This window comes from Dermacentor albipictus, chromosome 1 (genome assembly GCF_038994185.2).
Source record: "Dermacentor albipictus isolate Rhodes 1998 colony chromosome 1, USDA_Dalb.pri_finalv2, whole genome shotgun sequence".
Classification (NCBI taxonomy): Eukaryota; Metazoa; Arthropoda; class Arachnida; order Ixodida; family Ixodidae; genus Dermacentor; species Dermacentor albipictus.
In genome coordinates, this window is record NC_091821.1 from 240,096,968 (window position 1) to 240,123,454 (window position 26,487).

Here is a 26,487-nt window from a genome sequence, read left to right on the forward strand (position 1 = left end):
TTATTAAGAATGGAAACATTCTCACTTGCACGCAGAAGTCGTAAGTATATATACGATGTACTGGGTGTTCCAGTTAACTATCACGCACCAAGATTTTTTTTTAAAGAAGCAGTTGCGTTACTCGAAGAAAACCTAGTAAACTTTGTTTCCGGTACAGTAGAGTAGCTGCCAGTAATTCTTTTTTTCAATACTGAGATTTAATTACGTAATTGTAATTAATTATTTAACTAGAGACGTACTATCCTAATTATCAAAGTGTCAATAAGGCATTTGTAGGCACAGCCGAAGGACATCTGATTGCGGTATATTCAGCGACGTACTATTGCGTACCAACTTTTCCGACTGATAAATAAACCCCGCGAAATATTAAAAATACCACATGACTGCGCTCCCACCCGCATCATAAAGCAAGCGCCCTCGAACAAGCTCCCTGAGTTAGAACGAAATAAAGGAAATAAAGAAAAGCATAGTGATCGAGCTAGTTGCTTATATCTGCCGCGCACCGGCTGAAGTAACACGTCGCGTTTGTTATTAGCTGGAAACAAGCTGTAATATAGCTTTTGTCTTAGCGTAGATGAAGTGCACAGATTTTTCTTTTTTTTTTTTGCCACAGAGCCTATAACCAGGAAAGCGAATTGGCAACGTCAGTGCAAAGGTTTAAACGTGCGCTTTGTTTCGTCCCAGTCGCCGTTTCTTTCTCTAAAGAGCAAAAGGAAAACGTGATCCTTGCTCTGGGAGCTGCAAATGGCAACAAAAGGACGGCCGCATGTATATAGTAGTCATGGAAGTGTAGTAGTAGACCAAACGCATCGACTATCATCAGAAATTATGAAAACCTGAGACAAACCGGCAGCTTCCAGAAACAGTGCTTGAGGACTCCATCTTTGAGTCCGAGCCTACGCGTGGTTGCTCTAGCGTTTATGGCCCCGAACCCTCATTCAAAGCGTGTGGCACGTGGCTGCCCTGATACTAATATTTAAGTTATCAGTTTGGAGCATTCTAAATGACTCGCCCTGTCACCCGTACCACCTTAACCTGCACCAATGCCTGGAAGATAAGAACCTGCGGAACGGTCTATAGATTTCTCGAATTGGTTCCTGACAAAAGCCGTTGAGTCACTGGACATTTCGAACAACATCACGTGCATCGATGAAGCCTTTTTTTTTTTTTGCAGGGACAGGCGGCTAAATTTGCACTATACATACTAATGGAATGACTCCATGGGTAAAGTTCACTGGGCACCGGTACCAGTGGTCGTTCAATGTGTGGTTCAGAATTTACGCCGGTGGAATAATCGGTCCCATCTTCTTCGCTCACACATTGACTGGATAGGGTTACGTGGACGAAATACTTGATGGATGAGCTTCTCAGCGAAGTACCGCTGTCACATCTTCAACTTCTGTGGTATCAGCAAGATGGGGCGCCAGCACACAGCATCAACCGACCACCAAACTGGCTGGATGCGACTTTGCATGCGCAATAGATTGGAAGGCACGGGCCTGTAAACGGCCGGCTAGGTCACCTGACCTCTCTCCACTCGATTTCTTTGGTTATGTGAAAGATCGTGTCTACATGATCGAGACAGCCATCAGATGAGCTAAAGGCAACGATAACGGATGTCTGCCGTAGCATTCCGGTGTCGGTCATCAAGAGAGCCGCTGAAGATGCGATAAAACGGACACAGTACTGCGTAGCTGCAGAAGGAGAGCTATGCGAACACGTCCTGTAAGCAGCAGCTGATGTTCAACGGCGCTTGCAAATTCATAGGAAATAAGGGCATACTGAAATCTGATGGTTTTAAATGCTCAAGCATTTAGCGAATTCAGTTGAGTGCTGCCTCTCACGTCGACGCCAACGAAGCGGCGACAACACAGCGCTCACGGAGCTCTCAGCACATGCCGCACTCTGCCGCTTTCGCAAACCGCTTTCAATATTCGGGCCGCGCTGCCGCACCAGTCTTAGCCGCCTACGGAGCACGGTCGATCACAGTTGATAATTGTTCAGTTTACTTAATGAATCTTGCATATATTTACTTCATTTGCTACATATTTCTGGTCATTACATCCCACGTCTACATCCGCTGCGGGCCATCTATAACACCAGTGAAAATTGCTTCTACTCGCCTCTTCCACGTCCTCTCGTGCAGGTCTCACCTAACAGTTCGGTGTTGCAACCACGTTTCCCCGTTTCACAGTTCTTTTGCGGTAGTTCTCGCAATTGTACGGAACACAACAGCATACTACCATGAAACACCACTTCAGTACTACGAAATACCTAGCGCATCATTCGATTAATCCCAGAGAAGTTTCTGCGTGGATTTCTCTTTATTTTTTTCTCCTTTTTATGTTTTTTAATTTTGTGTGTGTGTGTGTGTGTGTGTGTGTGTGTGTGTGTGTGTGTGTGTGTGTGTGTGTGTGTGTGTGTGTGTGTGTGTGTGTGTGTGTGTGTGTGTGTGTGTGTGTGTGTGTGTGTGTGTGTGTGTGTGTGTGTGTGTGTGTGTGTGTGTGTGTGTGTGTGTGTGTGTGTGTGTGTGTGTGTGTGTGTGTGTGTGTGTGTGTGTGTGTGTGTGTGTGTGTGTGTGTGTGTGTGTGTGTGTGTGTGTGTGTGTGTGTGTGTGTGTGTGTGTGTGTGTGTGTGTGTGTGTGTGTGTGTGTGTGTGTGTGTGTGTGTGTGTGTGTGTGTGTGTGTGTGTGTGTGTGTGTGTGTGTGTGTGTGTGTGTGTGTGTGTGTGTGTGTGTGTGTGTGTGTGTGTGTGTGTGTGTGTGTGTGTGTGTGTGTGTGTGTGTGTGTGTGTGTGTGTGTGTGCAGACGTCCCGATTGTCAATTCGGCTCATTTAGAAGTGGTACATTTACTTTATTGAACGCATCGGTTTTGCTTTTTCTCAACACATGGGTCGCTAGCTTCCCGGTCTGCTTATTGCGCTTTTATTTTTTGACACGAATCTGTTTTTGCAGCACGTATGCACTTTAATGAAAAAAATACCTTTGCTTTAAGGACGCAGCAACAGGTTTCGTTTAAAGTTGTGACCACGCACGTACGTGCGCCGGCATTTCTATTCTTTTGCCAGTGGCACTTCTCCGGGCAGGACAACCGTCCAGCTTCCCGAAGGACGCTACCTTGCTGTAGGAATCGTTTCTCCACTGTTATCGCTTTCTGAACCATCTTGGCATCCTGGAGCATTTTCGTGTCGTAAAGGAAAGGAACCTGTAACAACGAGCAGGCCAGGCACGTATCCCGGATTTTTTCTCGTGGGGTGGACCAACCCAAGGTAACTTTTCTATGCAAATGAGGGGAGAAGGGGGGGGGGGCTACCTTTACTAGTACAAATGTGAATAATGCCCAGCATTCGCCATCAAGACGCGTACACCCCCAAAAGAGATTTGAAATAAGGTGTACCTCACAGGTACACAGATACACATCTCCTTTACTTGGCAAACAAGGAACCACATCATGGACTCGCGCATGACAGAAGCGCAGGAAGAACACTGCCAGAAACAAGTAAGCAAGCGAAAGTGTAAACTAAAGATTTCTAGTAGCGCTTTTTGTATTAGCTCTGGAAGAATTACACATACATACATACATACATACATACATACATACATACATACATACATACATATATATATATATATATATATATATATATATATATATATATATATATATATATATATATATATATATATATATATATATATATATATATATATATATATATACTGCTCTACCAATTTATGTGCCAAAACCGACTCGTGTTGTTATTCGAGAAGTTGCGTAACGATGCATGGTCACCAGTCCCGTACAACAGCGTAGAGCGCAGGACGCTGCGGTTCTAGACGTACTGCGCCCACCTTAGAAGGTTATAGAAACATCCACATAAGCACAGCAGAGAAGTGGCTACGTCAGGCGGCTCGTCTGATGACTGTAGAAGCGGCATTCAAGACACAAGGAATCATTCTCCACTTCCGGCCGCGTTTTCTCTACTTACATATTAAAAAGATGTTGATCCATAAATATTTTCACAAACAAGGGTTAAATTTATTAATTTTCGATTTTCCTTCCTATTTGGCTGTTGCCTTGGCTCTTTCCCTTAGTAGATCTCTTAATTTGTCAACTCCTTGCGACTCTTGTTTCCAGTTGCCAATTTTTCGCGAAAATTGCTGTACAGTTATGGAAAAGCCACACTAGGTAACGGGTGACAATCATATTGCTTATGGGTTTAACGGTTCCTGCAGGGTCTGATGATGGACGCTGTTTCGCATTGTTTTGTTTTCCACCTTAAATAACCCATGTCGCGTGTATATGGTTCCGAGGATCTGCCAGCGTCGCGGCGAGCCGTCACTCGAGGTAATAATGAAGCAAAAGGAAAAGTTAAACGCAACTGGCGTTTTCTCCGGCCTTACGGAGAAAAACGGAATACGGAATATACGGAAGTGCTATTTTCGCTTGCTTGTCATTGCTATTTGCAGATTTCTTGCTGCTCAACCTACCGAGCATGCGCGATGTCTTTCAGCATACCAGTATGAATGCGACTCCTTGTTATCAATATCCCGTTGTTATCAATATGCTCTATACAGCTTTTGCAGTTCAGCGAATATCCGTATTTTAAAATATAGTGAAATCTTGTAATACTTTTTTCGTTGGAATGCTCTGTACGGCTTGTGCGGATCATGGAATATGTCTATTGCAATGTATTGAATTCTTGTAATGATTTTTGCTGTTAATTTTTGTTTTCTTCATCTGTATATCGCACTGTCCACTCCTGCCCAAGGCCTAAGACTAAGGCCGGCAGTATCCTGTACATAAATAAATAAATAAATAAATAAATAAATAAATAAATAAATAAATAAATAAACTCGTTACACGAGCATACAGACCAGCTGACTACAAACCAAATCTCTTTCCTGATCCCTGGATCAGTCTAAACAAAGAAGGCTGAACTAACGAAGATAGGTGGTGACAACTGAACTCATTTCGGATATAGTCGCGCGTCACCGAATCGATGAGAAAACTGGCCTTCGCACCCCGGGAGATGCCGATAACTACCGCCATCTAAAAAGAGTGACAAAATTGACAACCATTCCACTCTGTGAAGATCGAATGACAGCGAGAGCTGACGATGGTCAAAGCTCTCAAACGAAAAGCAAAATGCTTCACCTCCGCCGCGGGTCGGTCCGAAGGTAGTGCAATGCCGGGCCGACCCGCGGCGGAGGTAAAGCAGGCGTTAAGAACTCCCCATACGTGGGCCCATCCCGAAATTTTCGAAGGGCGCGTTACAGGTTCCCGAGCCCACAGGGCTAAGTACCATTGAGCTTGGACCCTTTGTGCACTATCACGAGGATCGGCCCACATGATGATTTTCTCTCTTGACAGGCGCCGAAAAAACTACGGAAGGTTAGGTCATATACAGCTTCTCGTTATGTATATACCCTGGTATATATGCATATACCAGGCTTCTCGTTATGTAAGTTGTAAAAGCATTCCTTTGTTTACCCCGGAAACGTAGAGACGGCCACGGCAACGCTCGTATTGTGCTTCAAATCTGCCGCCTCTTAGAACGAGTGGGTCGATTAGAAGCTGGCGCCCTCTAGCAGCTAGTGCGTGAAACGCAGCAGCGCTGCGGCAAAGCTAGCAGAGGCATGGTGGCATAGCCCAAATACAGCTCCTCATCCACGCGCCACCGTTTTTTTTTTTTTTTCCTTTACTGCCGGCTTTGACATTATACGCAAACAATAAAACGTGTCAGCAAGGATTTTGCTGGCACGACATATTAATTTTTTTCAATGCTGTCAATTTGTCTAACATAATCCATGATACTGTTCAGGGAGTGTCCGATGGACATCCCTGAACCGTACTACAGTTTCAACGAAGTGGTCGCGTGCAGGTCACAAACTGACATCAGCCACCGCTACTTTTGCACCTGGTCGGCGAAACCGTGCATGGAGGGGCTTCAGCATAGCCGAGGGCCGCACATGGACTATATAGGAGGAGGGCTTTACCCATATTTTGGGGCTTCAGGCTATCGGTTAAATAAAAGCTTGAACAACAACAAACATGTGGAAAGGCGAGAAACTGGCATTTGATACTGGTTCCTAAGGCGCTGCGTCGCAAACCGTGGCGCTATCCTTTGACCAACCAGTCCTTTACCAATACACTACCATGTAAACTAGCAAAGCTAAACGCGGAGGAAGCAGACACATACACAGATAGTGGCATCTCATAAATTCTCCCAAATGAAAACGGCAACGCGAATGCGTTTCGTTGGGTACTGGTAGTATCGGTAGCTGGCATCTTGGAAACGCACTGTTCGGTTGTATGATTACAAGGCGTGTTAACTTTCAAGGTCCCAGAGAGACTGCGCCTAAATAACCGCGGTAAACTGCTTGAGATGTTTGTGTATCGGTCTGCGAATTAACAAATTAACCAAGCAACCATACCTTTCACGAGTGCCGCTATCATGGTGTTGGTGCAATATTCATACTGACTGTAAATTTCTGATGGGGCGTAATTATTCACAGATGAAGTAATGTGGTCAAACACTGGCGTGCAATTGCAATGAGGGAAGTGCACGTACGTGCTCTCGACTCCTCTTCTCAGTGAGACACAACACGACATGGTTCGAGGTACAACGTCGTTTATTATGGTTTTCATCACTGTAGTATTCCTTACATGAGTATCATGCAATAGTGATGTAGTCTGTGACAAGACGTGTCATGAAGAAAGTTCTTTATAAACAATCATCTTATGACCTGCGCAGTTCCTGGATCGTGTTATGAAAGTCTAGAAAGAGCACCACACAATATAGCTTGAATGTCATGAAAACAGCAGAACAAACTGACTTCATTCGCGTTCCAGTTATGCTTAGACCGGCCAATTTCAATATGCTGCTGGATATGGCTTGATCGACTCATAGTGGTTGCTCAAAAATCACGCGTTACAAAAAGAGGAGAACCACCAAAGGACGCACACCCCGTGAGATTCTCCAGTTATTGTGCCGCGTCATATTTTTACACTACCACACGCTATGAGAAGATAGTCCTTTGTCAGCAGTCAACTCCACATAGCTGCCAAGCACTCGTGTACACTCTGAGCATACCGGCTGCTGTGAGCAGCATTATAACAGCAGTAGTAAATGACAAGTCATACCAGAAGTGATGCAGTGACCTCTTGGGATGACTATAGTTGCTTGCGGTTCGGCCGCGAGATAGTATTACTTGCCTCCCTATTAATGCCGACAGGAGTCTGTAGGACGGAGAAATGACACATATTGACACTGATCTAGCCTGCAATTTCCAAGAGACAGGCGCACTGCATCAGGCAGTAGAGTAAACGGGAGAAAATGGTTTAGAAGCCGCCTTTCGCGTAGCAGACACCAAAACGGGACCGTGAACTGACGTCAGGCAGACTGCGATCGCAGCACTCCTATCGGTCGCACTAGTGTCTAGTGTACATATATCTTTTTAAAGAGGGGTCATGAAATATATTTGTTAGAATTAGAAAATGCTCGCAAGTTGATTCCGAGTTGTTGATACTTGTGTAAACCGTTTTGGTAGCTTGCACACTGGCTTTTGGTTGCCAGTGTTTTGTGATAAACTCTCATTGTACCTAGACTTTTGTGGAAAAAAAAATATACAATGACTCTACATGTGAATACAAAATAAAACTGCTTCTACTGTAAGAAGATTGCATTTTTTTTACTTTGATTTGTACGTTACCGTTGAACTAACTAACTGCCTTAGATTTTGTTGCCAACATTTTGCGTAATCAATTTTATTGTTGTTGCCAGATTTTTATAGACAATAAAAATACAATTAATAAAGTTTTCGCATACTGATAGTATAAAGTTTATTGTACAATAATTGTAAAACCAAGGCTTGAAATAGTGCTTCAATTGAAATTATAAATATTTATTTGCCCAGTGTTTGCTTACTTTCTTGCTCTCATTTGAACAGGGCTGCCAGATTTTTCTGTAAATGAATGTTACGACAGATTAAGTTTTTCTCAAATATTTGTTACAAATTCGTTTGACAACGTACAAACTTAGCACTTTTTTATTAATAACAAAAAGAAGGACTCCACTTTAGGAACCTTTTGTGGCGTCATTATACGTCGTCTGCTGTCACAGTTTGTGTGGGCAGATATGCAGTGATAGCGGGGCATAATGAGGGGGGGGGGGGGCGTCTCATCTAATCCCTAAACGTTAAGCTACTCCCTCGGCTAATATTTAAGCTGGAAGGGCAACGTGCTCGAGCCGCCGCCTGCGATAGACAATCTCCTGATAGTCTAGTCGCCTAAGCCCGATTCATAAGGTTTGTCCTGTGCGTTGAATCACGGCAGCGCATCCTGTTCGTGTTGTGTGCATCTCGTAGTCGGCAATTCCGAAGCAGAGGTCTCTTGGATAGCTCGTGATTGCCCACCTGCGAAAACTTTGAGCCGTAAGTCTCCCGTGACGGGTTTGGGACGTTGTAGTCGCGCCGCACATGCTTTCATTATGCATGCGTACAGAGAAATTTGGCCTGGTGTGTCCTAGCGCGACTTAATTGCTCCTGCCTATTCGGCGGCAATAGCGTAGTTTGCTTGTTTATACGATATCAGCATGAAGTGCGAGCACCAGCGAAAGAAAATGCAACCACGTCCGCGCTCATAGCGCCAGGTGAGAGACGCGGCCTTGACGATAGCGCAGCAGACGACAAAAGCGGGTTCCCCGCGGAAGCGGCACAACCACGGTAATGCGGCAGATTGACCTAATTTTCAGGTAACTGCGTATAACAGAACAATATTTTGTGTCTATAATGTGCCGTGTGCCACTGCCACCTTTTCTTGCGTTTTAAAGGTAGTGATACAAATAAATGTATTCTTCTGCCGGCAGCTGGCGGAATAATCAACAGCGGTAATTTTGAATTAGCCAGTGCGCACCTTCAAGCAGTGGCGTCATTTGTGGTGGTGAGTTGAACAGTGTCACTGTGTACCGACTATCGAAAACAAAAAGAATGGAAGTTTGTAGGAGGGTGCCCTTAGCAAAGCTTAATGACTTAGTGTGCTTTAGAACGTGGAGTTAAAATGAAATGTACATGAGAGAGGTCGCCCCTGAGAGGTACGTAATGTGTTTCGCAGATACACCCGCGTAGCGCTCGTTGTGCACCAGCTGACGGTGGTGTAGTGGTTGCGGCGTTGCGCTGCTAAGCTCGAGGGCGCGGGATCAAATTCCGGCCGCATTTCGATGGGGACGAATTGCGAAACGCCCCGTGTACCCTTGTATCGGGCCACAGGTGGTCAAAATTAATCCGGCGTCCCTTCCTACGACGTGCCTCGTAATCATATCTCAATCAATTTTGGCACGTGAACTCGCCCCCCCCCCCCGCCCCAAAAAAAGAAGAAAGCGTTTGTTGTAACCGCTTAGGAATACTTCCCCACCGAAGCGCTAGCGGATAGTGCGAGATTAGCATAAATTTGTGATTTAAGTGTCTTACGAAAGTTCTTTTAGGATACCACACGTTCTATACTGAGACTGTATTCTTCGCCTAGTGGCCCGCTATTTCTGACTCTTCTTCATTTTCTCTCAAGTTACCTCCTTCCGAGGTGGTCCTTTCAACGTCACTTTAAAAATGCGGATAATCTATCCTTTCATGTAAACCTGCGCGGCTACGTATGCAATGTGCCCCGTACTTGGCTATGCATACACTGCGCATACACATTTCCCCATACACATATTGTTACAGGCCTTCCTACGCACTCGAAGTATGCATTTCTTGTATTTTATGTGCACATTTATTTTTATAATGTTATCGTGGACGTTCATCTCACAGAGTATAATTGGTCTGTTTATTTTTTTTTTAGGTAAGTGTTCTTTTTCGAAATGAAAAAAAATTGCAGGCTCCTGTTTTTCTGGCTGGTGATGCAAAATAAACACCTAAATGGGCGCTTTCGATGTGATGCCGTCCTGAATGAGGAGTTGTGCGGAGAACAGGTTACATTGGGCATCATCATCATCATCATCAGCCTGGTTACGCCCACTGCAGGGCAAAGGCCTCTCCCATATTTCTCCAACAACCCCGGTCATGTACTAATTGTGGCCATGCCGTCCCTGCAAACTTCTTAATCTCATCCGCCCACCTAACTTTCTGCCGTCCCCTGCTACGCTTCCCTTCCCTTGGAATCCAGTCGGTAACCCTTAATGACCATCGGTTATCTTCCCTTCTCATTACATGTCCTGCCCATGCCCATTTCTTTTTCTTGATTTCAACTAAGATGTCATTAACTCGCGTTTGAGCCCTCACCCAATCTGCTCTTTTCTTATCCCTTAACGTTACACCTATCATTCTTCTTTCCATAGCTCGTTGCGTCGTCCTCAATTTGAGTAGAACCCTTTTTGTAAGCCTCCAGGTTTCTGCCCCGTAGGTGAGTACTGGTAAGACACAGCTATTATGCACTTTTCTCTTGAGGGATAATGGCAACGTGCTGTTCATGATCTGAGAATGCCTGCCAAACGCACCCCAGCCCATTCTTATTCTTCTGATTATTTCTGTCTCATGATCCGGATCCGCAGTCACTACCTGCCCTAAGTAGATGTATTCACTTACGATTTCCAGTGCCTCGCTGCCTATTGTAAACTGCTGTTCTCTTCCGAGACTGTTAAACATTACTTTAGTTTTCTGCAGATTAATTTTTAGACCCACTCTTCTGCTTTGCCTCTCCAGGTCAGTGAGCATGCATTGCAGTTGGTCCCCTGAGTTACTAAGCAAGGCAATATCATCAGCGAATCGCAAGTTACTAAGGTATTCTCCATTTACTTTTATCCCCATTTCGTCCCAATCCAGGTCTCTGAATACCTCCTGTAAACACGCTGTGAATAGCATTGGAGAGATCGTATCTCCCTGCCTGACGCCTTTCTTTATTGGGATTTTGTTGCTTTCTTTATGGAGGACTACGGTGGCTGTGGAGCCGCTATAGATATTTTTCAGTATTTTTACATATGGCTCGTCTACACCCTGATTCCGTAATGCCTCCATGACTGCTGAGGTTTCGACAGAATCAAATGCTTTCTCATAATCAATGAAAGCTATATATAAGGGTTGGTTATATTCCGCACATTTCTCTATCACCTGATTGATAGTGTGAATATGATCTATTGTTGAGTAGCCTTTACGGAATCCTGCCTGGTCCTTTGCTTGACAGAAGTCTAAGGTGTTCCTGATTCTATTTGCGATTACCTTAGTAAATAGTTTGTAGGCAGCGGACAGTAAGCTGATCGGTCTATAATTTTTCAAGTCTTTGGTGTCCCCTTTCTTATGGATTAGGATTATGTTAGCGTTTTTCCAAGATTCCGGTACGCTCGACGTTATGAGGCATTGCGTATACAGGGTGGCCAGTTTCTCTAGAACAATCTGCCCACCATCCTTCAACAAATCTGCTGTTACCTGATCCTCCCCAGCTGCCTTCCCCCTTTGCATATCTCCCAACGCTTTCTTTACTTCTTCCGGCGTTACCTGTGGGATTTCGAATTCCTCTAGACTATTTTCTCTTCCATTATCGTCGTGGGTGGCACTGGTACTGTATAAATCTCTATAGAACTCCTCAGCCACTTGTACTATCTCATCCATATTAGTAATGATATTGCCGGCTTTGTCTCTTAACGCATACATCTGATTCTTGCCAATTCCTAGTTTCTTCACTGTTTTTAGGCTTCCTCCGTTCCTGAGTGCATGTTCAATTCTATCCATATTATACTTCCTTATGTCAGCTGTCTTACGCTTGTTGATTAACTTCGAAAGTTCTGCCAGTTCTATTCTAGCTGTAGGGTTAGAGGCTTTCATACATTGGCGTTTCTTGATCAGATCTTTCGTCTCCTGCGATAGTTTACTGGTATCCTGCCTAACGGAGTTACCACCGACTTCCATTGCACACTCCTTAATGATGCCCACAAGATTGTCGTTCATTGCTTCAACACTAAGGTCCTCTTCCTGAGTTAAAGCCGAATACCTGTTCTGTAGCTTGATCTGTAATTACTCTATTTTCCCTCTTACCGCTAACTCATTGATCGGCTTCTTATGTACCAGTTTCTTCCGTTCCCTTCTCAGGTCTAGGCTAATTCGAGTTCTTACCATCCTGTGGTCACTGCAGCGCACCTTGCCGAGCACGTCCACATCTTTTATGATGCCAGGGTTAGCGCAGAGTATGAAGTCTATTTCATTTCTAGTCTCACCGTTCGGGCCCCTCCACGTCCACTTTCGGCTATCCCGCTTGCGGAAGAAGGTATTCATTATCCTCATATTATTCTGTTCCGCAAACTCTACTAATAACTCCCCCCTGATATTCCTATAGTGCCTATGCCATATTCCCCCACTGCCTTGTCTCCAGCCTGCTTTTTGCCTACCTTGGCATTAAAGTCACCCATTAGTATAGTGTATTTAGTTTTCACTCTACCCATCGCCGATTCCACGTCTTCATACATTGGGCATTTCAAAAGAAATAAAAATAATTAGTATTTAGGTACAGAACGAACTCCTCGTTGAAGCAACCCATATGAGGATAAAATTGTGCTTCTTTGCTTGAAACGAGAGGGCGAGGGGGAGGTGGGGTTGGCGCGCCGGGACACCGCCCCCGGGTGCCGCTGACCCTATGGTGCCGCCACTGCCCTGAAGCACTTTTATCACAATTAATACTTGAAGCTCTGTGGTTTACTCAGAGCGTGCCGAAATAGCACGATTTCAACAAATAAAATGCGATGACATAAGTTAGAAACCAAACTGACGAAATAGCATTGTTCTAATTTGACACGCAAAGCATGCATATGAGATGCTTATACAGTTTCGGCGCTGCCTTTGATTGTATTAAAATTGCGTTTCGCGTTTACATCGTTCTTGTAAGATTGCAATTTAAACTGTCTTCAGAAATGGGTAAAAACACCGCTAAAAAGTGCTTTCCCCTTAGAAAACTGTTTCCCGCGCTGAACGTATTCACACTATAGTCCGAAGGATCAAATTTCTTTCAGTGGTGAGACGACCTGTGAAGCCTGCATACCTGGCGGTTACCGCGTCTTTTCAAGTTGGGCGTGCTCTAAGAGGCGGACACCGGCGCAGCAAGGGACATATGCACGCACGCCAAGGCAGGCAAGTTTCTCAGCGGAGCCTCTCTTAAAATATTCCTTATACGTGTAGCTTTGTCACACAGTGCTGATCAGCTTCGATTCCGCATTCGTGACGTGTGCGCTGAAGTTGCAAAACTAAAATGCTTATTTGTCAATGTCACTTAACTGATCAGTTTACCAATAATATCACACAGGGGTTTCTGCATGGCGTCGCACTGTAGGTTTATCGGTATTATCAGCGAGCAATTACCCGCTGCTTCATTTTTATTAATCCAGCTCTTCGAACATGTCCTGTGGGGCTGCGCCTCTGCTGGTCCCCATTTCACCCAAGAGGAAATGATGAAGCTAATTAGGGCCCAGGATCAGACCTCAAATCCTGGCAGTCCAGAGGGCTCGCGAGAGGGCCGCCAGGTTTCACCTGATGGTCCCCGAGTGGGCCTAGCCAGGTGACGTGGAGTTTGCTTACGTCTATAGTGGACCAAATAAAGTTGTTTCACTCACTCACTCACTCACTCACTCACTCACTCACTCACTCACTCACTCACTCACTCACTCACTCACTCACTCACTCACTCACTCACTCACTCACTCACTCCAGCACATTTCATTGTTTGGTGCTACATGAGCATGAGCATATGCCATGCTTTTTTTTAAAATGTGCTTCTTACCGTTCTCTTTCCATTCCAGTGAACTTGCCAGTAACTCATGACATTTGCCGGACAGCGCGCGCGGGCGAGCGTCTCAGTGCGCGTTTTCTGCTATACTCACCGAACATCGCAGCCCCGACGCCATATCAAAAATCTTCCTCGCGGAAGTGCTTGCTGCACACCCGACTTGTAGCCGATGGCTGCTTGCCGGTTCTAAGTTTCGCGATTCGAGCTTCACGGAGCTTCTTGTCCTGCCGGCACGTGTGAAGACTGACACCGGACTACGCGTTGTGTACGTCCGGCACTGCAGCACCGAGCAATAGCCTACCATGTTGGACGCCTTCAAAAGCAGCCACTACCTGTTATAGGGCTTTCAAGTGTTATCAAGCAGACACCAGAAGCGGGAAAACCTCCCCACCTAATCAGAACCGCGGCGCAGGTAGGACTTTAAACTGTCGTTTTCGGCTCGCTTCGGTGCTTCCGAAGCAGCCGACGTGGCCACTGTGACCACGTGATCCCACATTCCACGTCACGCCGACGGCGGCGCCAGCTTTTCCTGTGGTGGAGCTCGCCCCCAATATTGTCAGAATTCTTGTACGTGCGTCCTCTTAAGTAACTATGTAGAAAAACATTCCATTGATATATGTATGTTTTTTTTATTGCGAGCGTTTCATCACTCACTTAACCGCGATTTTAATCGGTTGTGTCGATTTCTATGCAAAACATACGAATTCACAAAACGCTACGTCTTATTGCATAATTGTTTGAAATAGGCTGTGGAATGAAGTACACGCTGCGGAGCTTATGGCGTTTACAAAGCAACTAGCTTTTTGTTTGTCACTGCCACAACTTTAGGTGTGCTGTAGCTGCATTAGTAAATACTTAGTTGGTCTATCGAGAAATGCAGTTATGATAGATGTGTTAAGTTGAACATGAATTCGATACGCTGCTTTTCTGAGGGTGTAGTACTCGAAAGTGGTGCAAGGCGCGTGATTGCGGGCGAATCGGTATGCTTTTGCGTACTACATAAATGGCTTCAATTTTGCTTACAACATGCCCCCAGAACGGTTGCTTACAAGCTTAGTTAGAGAATTTTACTTAATTAAGCGCTTGATAAATGGAATTGTTCGCTCATGTAATATCCACGTATAGCATAAAACAAGCAGCACTCGCATAACTCGCGCATACCTCTGCATCTGGGTGGCGATGTTTTCATCACTGATAAATGCAAATAATTAAACAGTTTTTACTTTGTGAGCCGTTAGCGTTGCCTACTCGAAAAAGAAGCAATTTTGTTAAACAATATCATTCGCGCATATTTCGTACATCGTTGAAAACGACTCAACGGTAGAATTACTGAAGTATGCATGTTTTTCTGTAGGCAAAAACAGACAACAGACTCCTGCCGGCCTTGTAGAATAAAAACCCAATTTCTAGCGGATCTGTTTCTTTCGAGCACCTGCATTACAAATTTCAGTTGCTTGTAATTAGGTCACAAACAAAAATGTTGCCCGCATATCTAACCCGTTTGCACTGCTCGCATGTAACGCTTTCGAGCACTCAAGTGCTTTTGTTTCTTTGCGTTCGTCCTTAGAGCTGTTTAATTATGTTGCGCCACCAACTTGCCCATCTGTTCTTACTTTTGCTTAAGGAACTTTTAGCCAAGGCTGTGCTTCACCCACGCACTTTTTACTTCGTATGCACTTAAGCCATTAATGTCCCCCCCCCCCTCCCTCCCGATCGAGTTTTATTTCGGTGGCTTGTAGTTTTCCCAGGACAGCGGGCTAAATTCTACGGTGTAATTGAATGTCAATGAACTTTGCTACGCATAATACCCATAACATTCCCCTGTATCCACTAAATATAAAAAAAGGCGACTCGTTTAGTTCATCAAGGCGTCTCACATAACGCGTGATAATAGTGAGAAAGGACGGTTCAGTAATCATTTGAAAAGGTCCTAATTATTCCAGAAACGTTAACGTTTTGCCACACATTGCGCCTAACACGACTCAAATTTAACCAGTTATGAACACGGTGTGACGTAGACTCTCCTCGGGACATTGGGAAATAGCAGTTAACAACCACGTAACGCATTCCAGCACTCGATGAATTACATCGGCTGTTATTGCAAAGTCTGCACTTGATGAACACACATGTAACTACGCATGCACGTTGGCTGCAATATCCCCCCAATCGTCTTTATTTTTTAACAAATTTTGTCGACAGGTAGTATAGTTACAGAACGGCATGATAATTTTTGCGTCGTTCGTAAAACACACTTTTAACGTTCCGCAGCACTTGCATACACAAATTACTCGAAAAGCCGCAATTGATCGACCCACACACTCTGAGCTTTGCCTACACGTCCTCCCTCACCCCTTATTTTCACCAAATACTAAACATGCGGAGGAGAAGGGTGCAGCGGAACCATGAGGGGGAATGCGGAGGAGGAGGGTATGGCGAAAACGTGATAAGAGAAAACTTGATGTCAGGCACAGTTAAAGGCCTACACCACGTTTTAAGAACCTGCTGAAGCAATTTTTATAATGACTATAACTTCACAACACACGTTTAATTCCGCACGATCATTTGTCATAACGTTTCCTTCACTTTCACCAAATATGATCTTGGTGGCAATTACAATTCTGTTGGTAAAGTGGGCTGAACTCTGGGCCATTTGTAAAGCACCCAAAACCTTTCGGGGCGCTTGGATAAGTAATTTACTCTAAAGGCTGTAATTAACCTACATACTTTGTACTTTGCCTACACATTACCAATGACATTCTCCTTACTTTCACAAACCTCGTTGAACTTATTGAAATGTTACGATCGGCCAGCGGGAGTAGCGACCTTGTAGGTTCTCCTGCCTCACTACGACGAATCGCTTCGTGTAGCTAACAATGCGACCCCATCGGACAGACTGGCGGCACCCGCAAGGTGAGACACGTTTGGCGGACCGAGTATTGTTTGCTGATTCACTGTCGCCTGCATGGACCAATGGGAGCAAGAAACTCCAGGAAAAGGGTAGGCGTTTCCTCACGGACTCCGGTAATCGCCGCGGTTGTTTGACGGACGCTCCAGCTAATTGCGAGGTCATCCCAGGAACCAAGACGCGCCAGCTTGAGTCAAGCGTGACAGACCCCGTCTACGAAGCTCCCCTCCTTTGTGTGTTCTCACTTAACAATGTGCGGGAGTGGTTGTGTGAACCCTCACCCTTAGCGCGGGTCCTTCGCGATTTTGGACGCTCCGATTGTACGGAGAGGGGCGGCAGTTTTCCCTGGCCTAGGGAGGACTTTTTCCTCCCTAGGGTGAGCGAACTTTTTCGGCTCCCGAGTGTGCTTCAATTCAGCCATTCTAGACTGATGAGAGAACGTTCTCCACTCTTCATGTACATATTGTAAATAAGCCCAGTACTCCTCGTTCTCGATGAGAACATGTTCCTCCCTTCAACAACGTCCTTAGCGTGGATGAGTCGGACGACGGCATGGGCCAGCTACCCCTTTTGACATGCCCGACCCCAACTCTTACAGAAGACATCGGGAAATCGACTACGAACCTTGTATATTAACACATACATTTATGGGAGAAACTGAGAGTAGAGTATTTACTTCCACAGCTCATAAGTATGTCAGACACGCTAAAGTTTCGCCACACATAACATTTAATATGCCCCCAGTTTTCACCAAATATAAACTCGGTTGCGCGTAGGAAAACTGAGAAACCATACTGATAACGGCCATATAACGTTTTCGGGCACTTGCTTAAGGAGTTTTCGCAAGGGCTGTATTTAACTGGCGCTCTCGAAGCTATGCGGTCATGCATCACGCATAATATGCGCCTCATTCCCTCAGAATGTCAACATTGTGACACGCCGTGAGTTCTTTCAGAACATTGGGCAAACTTCCTGCCCGGTTCGTAAAATGCGCTTGTGAAGCTTTCGGTACACGTCGCCCATAACATGGCCCACATTCTCTGCAAATATAGAATTACTACCACCTTTGCTTCTTTCGGGCCAGCTTGATGGCGTTTTAATAACGTCACTACAGCGGCGCAAATAACGAAGGTTTATTACTTGTCATTTAGCCCTTAATTACCCAACACACCTTACATTTTTTTTTCTGCATCGTTGCTAACATTCCCCACATTCTCTCTAAATATAACTTAGTTGTTAGCTGCGCAATTAAAGAAGAAACAGGGACACAAATAAACGAAACATTGAAAAATATTAGCAAAATTAAGGGCTAACCCTCTGTCCCTGTCTTTTTTTTTTTTTTCAAGTGCATTGCTAATAACTAAGTCATGATTTACGAGCTAGCCCATCAGTACGTCTTAAAGGGACACTAAATAATAATATACACAGAGAAACTAAAGGACATATATATATATATATATATATATATATATATATATATATATATATATATATATATATTTCGTGCCGGAACCTCAGGGCCGGTACGTCAGTGTAACGTCACGGTTTTCAAGGTGTTTGCTATCATTTGTGGAGCTTTGGTGTAGTGTTCACGAGACGTCATTCTCGGCATGGACTTCCTGAATCAACATGGCGCAGTCATCGACCTGAAGTCGATGTCTCGTTCAGCCGGGACACCGCTAATACACGCATATAAAGTTTTCGAGCACTTCTAGTCACACTAACAGCTTCGCTGTAAAAGCTTGCATAACAATGTGAACATTTAGCAACATATTCATTCTCTATGGATAGGAGCTGTCCATAGAATTTGACCCGCCGTGGTTGCTCAGTGGCTATGGTGTTGGGCTGCTGAGCACGAGGTCGCGGGATCGAATCCCGGCCACGGCGGCCGCATTTCGATGGGGGCGAAATGCGAAAACACCCGTGTGCTTAGATTTATGTGCACGTTAAAGAACCCCAGGTGGTCAAAATTTCCGGAGTCCTCCACTACGGCGTGCCTCATAATCAGAAAGTGGTTTTGGCACGTAAAACCCCAAATATTATTATTATTATAGAATTTGAAATGAAGGTTAGTTTGCTAAATTCCTCTTTAATGCGCGTTTACCTCTATTATTAGCATTCACAGAAACTAAGAGACAATTTGAATTTATAAAGAGCCCGGAGCATGCTCGCACCAACAGCACTATAACAAGCTTTTACTCCATTGAACGAGTTGAGTGAAAAGTTAGGGACAACTTAAACCTCAGATGTGCGCGACAGAAGCCTGGCAATGATAGCTTGGGGTGCGGGGGATGGATGGTTGGACTGAAGGGGGCGGGGGTGGCTCTATTTTTTCCGGGAAGATTCAGGGGAGAACTCGCCCCCTTAGCGAGGTGCTGCCGCAACGCATGGCGCCCCCTCGTATGCATCCTCCTCAAAATTAGCAGTGGTCAACATACGTTTGAGACATGTTTTTATTTCGTGTGCATCTGACGCAGGATGACAGCTTCAGCCCTGCAGGAAGCTTCGGTTCACGGTCTCGTTGCAACGGTGGCGCGCAGTACGTGTTTGCCCCGGAGTCTTCACCCAAAGCGGCCATGAGCAAAAGTTGAACGCGATCATTCATTCAGGGACAGGTAGGTATTTATAAGTGTATTCTAAGATAGGACAAATGATATATATATATATATATATATATATATATATATATATATATATATATATATATATATATATATATATATATATATATATATATATATATATATATATATATTTCCTTTTGACGTCCTCGATACCTTCTTGCATGTTGCACAGTCAGGCGCCATGACAGCGGGCGCGTTGCTTTAGCATGTAACGCTATAGGTTTCAGCGTTACCAGTTTTATTCGCCTGAAATTTGGCCTAATTGTTTTCGGTGCATATATTTTTCTAGATAAGGTATCGCTAACATTTGTCGGTTAATATCTTTTTTGCGCCTATCTTACCACTCGCAGTCTATATCTATAGCAAGGGCAGCCTTGTAGTGATGCGAGTATTAATTAAGAAAATGCGTGTATTTGATATTTGGCCACAAATAGAGCGAGAGTTTATATGTAACATTATGACGGGTAACGTATAGCTACGCTCCTTGCATAGAAGTACATGTAGGCTCCCAGCTGCAACCCGGTCGCTGTCTTAGCTCTCTGGTACGATTTCTTTTTCTGACAGCTTTCGGAAAATTAAAAAAAAATTTTTTACTTTTTTTTGTTATACTGTTTCTTCCCTGGTTTAAGATGAAAACGCTGACCATAATCTATAGCGTACGGAGCGACGACAGATGCGGCTTTTGTGTTTGTAACTTAACATCATTATGCGTATAGGCGCAGGCAGTGTGCACTTAGTTTGAGCAGTTGGGATCTAGATGCATTTTTACTTGACACCTAATTTGGGACTATCCGACGCATGCAGTGGTACGAGCCAAACATGTCGACGCATCCACGATCAACGACTACGAGAGCTGGATCCCACCAGCGGCTCGCAACTGGCGGCCCGTGCTCGAGCGTCCCTCTTGCATGGCCTTTTCCAGGGAGAGCAGCCCCGTACTCAAGACTCTAGCCCTGTCCGCGGCCAAGGCTCTGTGACCGCTGCCAAGTTCCAGTGGCCCCAGTTTATTCCCTTCCCCCAAAACAGGCTAAGGAGCCCCATTTCTATTGCAATAAAGCATTCGGCAGAAACACTTAAGACTACTTACGTGTGGGAATGCGAAAGCATCACAGTCCCTTTGATGAAGTGCTTTTATTTTATACACTCATGCCGTGGCGCCAACTCCTCCTCGTTGGCTGCGCTGTCACGTGCCCAATTACGCACGCACTAGGCGCACATAGCGATGTCGCGCTACACCTAGCGATGCCGATACGCGCGACATCGCGCAAATGCACACCTAGCATTCGAGCGATGTCGCGCGCAATACGACCACGCGACGGCGGCAGTTAGTGACATGTTCAGTGGCGAAGCCAGGACATTTTTTTCGGGGGTGGGTAGGTGTGCTTGGGTAGGGTCTCAGCGACTCCGGGCCGATGGAGATCGGTGAGTGCCTGGAGAGCCGGTCGCAGGTCACTTAGCACCGCCACTGGTTTTCTCGCGGTGTCCTCAGCCAGGAGGTCTGCAGCCAGGTGGAGTCCCGCCAGCACAGCTGCTGCGGAGCTAGCGCGAAAAGGTAGTCAGCACTGCATGCTCCTGCCCTCAGATGGGATGGTACAGGCCACCGCTGCGGAGCTGTTGGAGAGCACGGAGCCATCCGTGAACACGAGCAGCCTGCCGTCCAGCTCTTCCGGGAGTTTGCCAGTAGCAGCCTGTTGTAGTGCTGCTGCTGGCGTCCGGCGCTTTGATGCTCCATCCAGGAATAGGTGCACCTCTGGAGGTTGCTCGTGTGGCGGAGATGTGACCATGGGCACTGGTCGCTGCACAGTGATACAACAAGATATTTCAAACACAATTAGGGGGAAAAGCAATATAGAACGCCGTGGTAAAGATCGCCGAATACAACAAGAAATATAAAAATGAAAAAAAAGGAAAGAAATGCATACATGATGGAAAAAAAAAAGACACTCGGTACAAAGCATGTAGATGCACTTACAATGCGTCAAAGGCACAAAATTCAATTTTTACTCAACATGCGTAAAACTGCGCTTGAAATGAATTACAAATGAGTCATGATCATATATAGAAGCAATTTCTTTTGGCAGCTTGTTCCTGTGATAAATAGCAAGAAAGAGCGGTGATTGTCGAAGGAGATTCGTACGCACAAACATGGGACGCACTTTGAAGGGATGGTCGAGACGGGGGAAATCCCTTATAAAAATTAACGTTAACATTCTTTAGAACTCCTACCAACTTTCTATTTACTTTATTGACAGTCTATTTACATTTACATTCTAGTAACATTTGTTCATACACAGTCAAAAGACTTCCTTCTTACTTTTGTATAAAGAATATTTTCAATACACCGTTAACAGACTTTCTTATTACTTTTGTATAAAGAATATTTTCAATACACTGTTAACAGACTTCCTTCTTACTTTTGTATAAAGAATATTTTCAATACACCGTTAACAGACTTTCTTCTTACTTTTGTATAAAGAATATTTTCAATACACTGTTAACAGACTTCCTTCTTACTTTTGTATAAAGAATGTTTTAAATACACCGTTAAAAGACTTCCTTCTTACTTTTGTATTAAGAATATTTTCAATACACTGTTAACAGACTTTCTTCTTACATTTGTATAAAGAAAGTTTTAAATACACCGTTAAAAGACTTCCTTCTTACTTTTGTATAAAGAATATTTTCAATACACTGTTAACGGACTTTCTTCTTACTTTTGTATACAGAAGGTTTTAAATACACCGTTAATAGACTTCCTTCTTATTTTTGTATAAAGAATATTTTTAATACACCGTAAAAGGCTTCCTTCTTACTTTTGCACATAGAATATTTTAAGGTCCCCGTCAACATGTATTTTTCTAGCTTTTGTCTCTATAACCACTTTAGTAGTGCGTCACAAGGCTCGTTACTTTTGTGTAAAGAATGTTTTACTATACGTCATCGAACTATATTTTTTTGTTTGAAGGACATGTATCCTCAGTAGGTCCGCAGCTCGTACTGTTTGCCGAAAAATATTTAGAATGGGAAGTAACTTGAGAGTTTTTGATAAATTTTTCTAACAAACATTAATGCCTACATATGACATACTCAGGAGCCAAGCTCTTTGTTTTAAATCATAGTCCCAATCCAAGTCGGTAGCGAATTGTTGACGGAGTGTTACTAAAATGTTTAAAGAAATATCTTCGTAAACTGTTAGAACTAATCTTTCTATAGGTTCTACTGGACTACGTGAGCGTGCGGTGACGTCAGAACACTCCGAGAAAATTTGCTTGCGCTACACCACCTGACCGGTGTGATAGCGGACTACTGTGCAGGCCGCGCACCAGTTGCAGAGCTTTATACCGACCTTCGGGCTGGTTAATTAAAGGCCGATTTACGCTTGAGCCGTGACGCGTGTGGTCGTGCAGAAAACTGTACATTTCGCCCACTGGTTCACAAATTTTGGCATACACTGGGCTCGCACATGCAGTGTAAACCGAAATGTCTGTACCAGTCTACGAAATGTGCAAATTTTCACCCGACCACACGCGTGCGGGCAGGCGGGTGGTGTGGCATGGGGCTGGAGCGCAAATTTGCCCTTAGCACACACTGCTATTGCAATGCCACCAATTAGCTTTGCAACGAGATAATCAGGTCAGTGCATTCTGCGATATAAATAGTACGCCCTAAGCTCGAACGGGTCAGGTTAAAGATATTAGTTAAAAAGAATAAAAAGAGCCGAAACTCAGGGTAACACGGCGCTGGAACGTTGCCGCTCAAATGTCCAAAAGGCTGCAAAATACAGCTGCTGCTGAGTGAGAGCGAGTATTGACCCGAGAAGCGCACAGTTCGAATAGAAAGAAAAGCTGAACTCTGTGCAAGTAACACCTTTCTGTGAAAAAGTAATTAAATTACCCTTACTGTATAAAAAATGTAGCTTTCTACGCGTTGCTATTCGCACGCTTTCGTCCCTGCCTCCTACTGACGGCTGCTGCAAGACATTGCATCAAAGTGAAGGCAAAGTAACTGTGTCAACTGATGTGCTTGATGGCGATGGTAGCTTGCTGTGTGTGAAAACAGATAGAAAAGAAATAATTATGCACTCTTAACATTCAGTGATCTGGCTCCACAACACGGCGACAAAATTTTGAGTTCCGACAACGGGTCATCATGACATCCGTAATAATGGCATTCCGTATACCAAGAGCCAGGATATCAAAGGCCATGCTTTTGCCGTGCTTCGGGCGTCTTAAAACTGCTAACGTCATAGCCGCCACGCTTCGGACATGTATTTGACTATAAAAATAGTACTACAATGTGCTTCACCGCTGGGCGCTAGGGAGCAAAGCTTTGTCTTTGAAAGCAGCAAGTGCTAAAGGATGCTCTTGCGCAAAATAGAATAACCACATAATTTACCGAATATGATATTTTTCTATGTTTATTACAACTCGAGAAAAAAGTCGGTTTTCAGAACAATGATTGTCTAGAAAGATAAAACTATACAGCCCCTAAATGCCCAACAAATTGAGCCGGCTGTCTTGTCAGTTTTTTTTTTCTTTGTCAACGCCGCGTTGGCCATGAGGTACATTCCTCCCTCTAAGTGCAGTTCCCAGAAAGGGGTGCGTACAAAAGGCCGGCCACAACTTTCACTGAGAGGCGACGAATGTCTAGGTGTGAGTCAACCATCGCAAAGTAGTGGGGAAGGGGTGGGGGGGGGGGGCATGTTTCGGCTTAAAGAGGGGCTTTAGTTCCGCGGCGGTCAAGGCGAAGCAGGTGGATGGAAAGAATGTAGCATGCCTCTCCCGCGCATGCGCAATAATTTGACAGTTGGCCGAGTCGAGGCAAAGAGGGTGACTAATCGCCATCAGTTCTTTTGCGACGCCGGCATGGTACGGTCGAACGATGTAGGTGTTTCGTGGCGTATTGTAGCAGCAATCTAGCTGTTTTTGCTGCTTTTTATTCTTATGATGTGTTGTGGCTAATTCATCGATGCAAGCCAACTAGCAAGGTGTTTGCGAAGCTCACGGTGCTTTCTTCGTTCCGTGATGTGAGCGTTTCTGGAACTTCTCTGCCAGCTGCGATGCAGTGTCGTGTGAAGTGATTCAATATTGGCACTGTCCGTGTTTTAAACTGCACAAGTAGCGAATAGCTGTTCCTCAAGACTGCTATGCACCGACGTTTTCTCTATCTCCAGACTATAATAAAAGGTATGTTCTTTTCCATCATTTTTCATAAACATTTTATTTTGATGTTATTTTATTTCTTCCTACGCCGCATTCTGGCAGGTTATTATAGCGCGAACTGTAACGACGTGAAATGTTTTAAGAATGATTGTCTTACATTTGTCAGCTGCCCCGCGTCATGCGGTTCGCTTGAAGTTGCTACAAACAAGAAGCGTACAAATACTTCGTTTTCACAGTGTTCGCATTGACTTAATGTGTGTTAAATATTGTCTGATCATGAAATCATTCTTTGCTCTTTCGTACTCTGGCTGCACAGGATGAGAGATAGTAAAATATTGAGCGTATAGTTTCATGGTTCACAATTACATATGTTTCAGCGAAACGGTTCACAATGACGTAGGTTGCACTGGTTAGACAAGTACGAATGTGAAAGAAAATCATTCGCGCTTGTTAACCGTTGCAACCAATGTCATTGTGAACCGGTATATTTTGACACTGATATTTTGTTTTCGAGTAAAAATAAACCATTACGTCAAATTACAGAAGCGTTCCATATAATAAGGCGTGCTTAAAAATGCGTCAGTCAGCCATTGGTTGCTATCACTGACAAAGCATTTGTATTCTTGAATACTGCTTGAAGCTCTGTAACTGTTTATATAAAAATGAATGACACGTTTTGCACATGCTCGGTGCAGCTAGCTGGCGCTGTTACGTTCAGTCCTTCCAAAAATAACCAGCTGTGAGTAAGCGCTCGCGTGTCCACCGTCTCTGCGTCCGTGTCTATTGTGCGCGCTACAAGTTTCACCATGAATAAAACATTTAATTAACTTTTTGAGTGAGTAACTCATTTATGCAGATAATTGGTAGAGAAAACATTCTGGACACTTTCCTAATTTTAATAACATGTAGTAAATACAACGCAGCAAATGATATGCAAAATGTTCCCAATCCTTGCCAACTCCTCTGCAAGTAAACAGGGATGACGGTTACAATTTTAGGATTCATCTGAACCTTGTTAAAAAGCTGTTCTGTGTATGTGATATGCTAACCTGAACATGATGTTAACACTGACCATCTTGTTTCTGTGCAGGGTTGGTTCATTCTGCAAACATTCTGGACATCAGCTCTGAATGTAAAGAATACATTATAATCGATGCTTCCTAGAGATTATGCGACAGCTGCCATGCCGTAATCAACTAAGTCATCATTAATTTATTAATTTTATTGATTTGTCTACTACTTCTTTCACAATTCTGTGTGAATATTTTTTGTGTGAATAAACTTCTTTCAGTGCAAACTTGCATTTGTTTTCCTTGTACATGCACCTTCTGGGTTTCATACTGCCTTTTACCAACATGTTCACGCATACTGACACATTTTTACACTATGCTACTAGGTCGTATGTGGGACAAATGTTACTAGGGGGATAGTAAGACGTCAATAGCAAGTACATAAGCACATGGAAGTAAAATATTGCCAGAGTGTTACTAAACAGCCAAAAGACTTGTCTTGGTTGGCGGTTAGTAGAATTTTTACAGACCATCTATGAACATGCTTCAATTGAAGTACGGTAGCCAATTCTTGATAGGGTCCAATTCTTGATAGAATCCAATTCTTGATAAGATGTTACTAGGGTGTATAAAGACATGTTAATAGGTGATTGGTAGGAAGCTGGCAGAACGTTTACAAACATTGTTCAATTGGAAGAATGTTAATACGGCGTATAAAGAAAGCTTGCTAATAGGGGATCGGTAGGAAGTCAACAGAAAATATATGAACATTTTTTTTGAAAGAATGTTAATATGGTGTATAAAGAAAGTTTGTTAATAGGGGTTTGGTAGGAAGTTAACAGAAAATATATTAACATTTTTCTTTTGAAGGAATGTTAATGTTGTGTATAAAGAAAGTTTGTTAATAGGGGATTGGTAGGAATTTAACAGAAAATATATGAACATTTCTATTTTGAAAGAATTTTACTAGGGTGTATAAAGACAAATGTTCATAGGAAATTGGTAGGAAGTTTAAAGACATCCT

The 26,487-nt window shown here is 44.0% G+C and overlaps 1 protein-coding gene and 1 long non-coding RNA gene across 2 annotated transcripts in view; both read left to right on the top strand.

The window, feature by feature from the left end:
- LOC135901568 (uncharacterized) overlaps positions 1-13,050 on the top strand; it is a 1,085,637-nt gene extending 1,072,587 nt beyond the window's left edge. Inside the window, exon 16 of the mRNA XM_070531118.1 lies at positions 12,993-13,050. The gene's annotated coding sequence lies outside the window, so the exon portion shown is untranslated. The remainder of the gene's footprint in view (positions 1-12,992) is intronic.
- An 11,108-nt stretch (positions 13,051-24,158) lies between these two features.
- Positions 24,159-25,750, top strand: LOC135901634 (uncharacterized). The gene is made up of 2 exons (XR_010564203.1): positions 24,159-24,477; positions 25,544-25,750. It is a non-coding gene; the product is annotated as an uncharacterized lncRNA (long non-coding RNA).
- The last annotated feature ends 737 nt before the right edge of the window (positions 25,751-26,487 follow it).